This window comes from Etheostoma cragini, unplaced genomic scaffold, assembly GCF_013103735.1.
Source record: "Etheostoma cragini isolate CJK2018 unplaced genomic scaffold, CSU_Ecrag_1.0 ScbMSFa_1721, whole genome shotgun sequence".
NCBI lineage: Eukaryota > Metazoa > Chordata > Actinopteri > Perciformes > Percidae > Etheostoma > Etheostoma cragini.
In genome coordinates, this window is record NW_023265805.1 from 1 (window position 1) to 2,272 (window position 2,272).

The 2,272-nt window shown below is 44.6% G+C and overlaps 2 non-coding genes across 2 annotated transcripts; both read right to left on the reverse strand.

Moving 5' to 3' along the window:
• Positions 1–1,025: 1,025 nt before the first annotated feature.
• On the reverse strand, positions 1,026–1,107 carry trnas-uga. Its single transcript has one exon. It is a non-coding gene; the product is annotated as a tRNA-Ser (tRNA).
• Positions 1,108–1,905: 798 nt separating this feature from the next.
• Positions 1,906–1,979, reverse strand: trnat-agu. The gene has a single exon. It is a non-coding gene; the product is annotated as a tRNA-Thr (tRNA).
• Positions 1,980–2,272: the final 293 nt, after the last annotated feature.

Consider the following 2,272-nt stretch of genomic DNA (forward strand, 5'->3'; position numbering starts at 1 on the left):
TCATTTAAGTATCCCAATTAACTCTTAGTGTGAAATCCACACGTGCAGACCTATGCTCCACAAAAAAAAGACATCTGCAAACAATACACCTTTTGACATTTTGACATGTCACAGTGGGAAAAGCAAAGGTTTAAACAAAAATGAATTATGGCTTAACTCAATTTACATTTTTACAGTAGACATAAGGCATTACAAAGTCAAGAAACTAGGTGCTGATAGTGAAGGGCAAATGAAGCTTTGGTGAAGCACTGAACCACTTAGAGGAATTGGTTTGAAAATGGGTTCATTACTAGAAGCTTCAGTAACAGCGACCTCGCCTGGTGAAGGGCCAAGGCTGCATCCAAATGATCACGACAAGATAGTGGACAGGTGGCTTTAGACTAGTGACACTCACGTGTACTAACAATGGGATAGCATTCTTTTTTAAATAAAGATTGATGGATTTGTGTATTGTATTATTGGGTATTAGGTGAAGAGTGCTTGGGGAAACAGAGGGTGTTCTGGGGAAATATGTTTAACATGAAGTATACTACTTCTTGATTAGTCAGACACGCTTCTGGTGTGCAAAGACCAAGAAAACGCCATGCAACAGAAATGCCTCACGCGTCAACACCCACCAGTCCCGGATTTGGTACGGAGCGGCTGCGGCTGACAGCTGAAGTCACGAGGACCCACGAGATCTCCCTAGGGAGGTGGTCCAGGAACTTCCAGCTGGGAATGCCTTAGGATCCCCCAGTTGCTCGGAAAAGGGAAGTTTGGAGTCCCCTGCTGGAGCTGCTTGACAGGATGGATGGATGGCTGGAAACCTGTTCACTAGCTCATTGTATTCTTGCATGACAGGTAAACCTGTAGAAAGGGCGCTGTAGCTCAGTGGTTAAAGTGCCTGTCAGGAGATCCTGGGTCCAAAATCCCCCACAGTGCCTGATTACCTATTAGCACTTATGTTATATGCACTACTAAGAGTGTATACATTTGTCCTTGCGAGAGTGCTTTACTGTATTCTTATTTATTCTGTAGTTAGAACTTGTTGTGAGCAGGGTTTGAACCTGCGCAGGGAGACCCCATTGGATTTCAAATCCAACGCCTTAACCACTCAGCCATCACAGCTTTAAAATATGTTCTATTTGTACAGCGGAGAACCCCTGAGGCCTGACAGACTCCATTACAGTTGCTACCATCAATCAGACAACAAAGAGCCTGTCTCACAAGTACCTTGGGCAGTTCTGAATGACTCATGGGGATTCCCAAGCATTTCAGTTACAAAGGATCATTCAAATCTTGAGGGTATTTCAGCTGTAATGTGGGTGGTTAATCCACCCCCTTTAGATGATCTGATTCATTTCCAAACCAGTCCAGATTAACAATTAACAAGTTATTGAATCACATGTCAATGAGAAACATACATGTGTGCAGACAAGGCTAGCAGCAACAGCGCTGCAACAGAAACATTTTTGGTGTGCAAAGACCAAGAAAATGCCACACAACAGAAATGCCATGCTCACACCACACAGGCAGTGTGCAGGAGGCCTTACCCCTGACTTCCACCAACTGCGGATCCATTCCGCTTCGTGTCTGCTCTGTGATCCGCAGTCCATCAACACCCACCTGATGGGACACTGAAGTCACAAGGACCCACGGGATCTCGAGAATTCATGTATGATCACGCGATATAACAGGATGTAGTTTCTATAAACAGAACCAAAAAACCTGATGAATGAACTAGCTTAAACTTGCATTGCTCTGAATTTCATGTGTTTTCATGTATCATCTTAAGTCCGTGTTGATGTAGTGTTTGTGTGTGAATGTAACATGCCTTTTTCATTTGCTACCAGGGCTTAATGAGTAGCATGGGGATTGGGTAGACATGATGATGGGATGCAAACAGAGGTAATGACTGCAACAACAAGGTGCTGCAGGGACTTGAACCCTGGATCTCCTGTTTACTAGGCAGGCACTTTAACCAGCTAAGTCACAGCACCCCCTTGACTACTACTCACAAACAAAACAACAAACTTACTCTCATTCAGAAGCCATAGAACAGTGGTGCAAATATTTCATCAGAGTGATGGCTTGTGGTAAGACACTGTTCTTGACTCTGTTGGTTTTGGCGTACAGTGCTCTGTAGCGCCTACCAGAGGGGAGAAGCTGGAATAGTTTGTCTCCGGGGTGAGATGTGTGAGAGGGAGCGAGGCCATCCGTCATCACATGCACACTTGATGAGTGTCATCGGTGGAAGTCTAAACCAGTGATTCCCAAAATGGCTGACCTAACA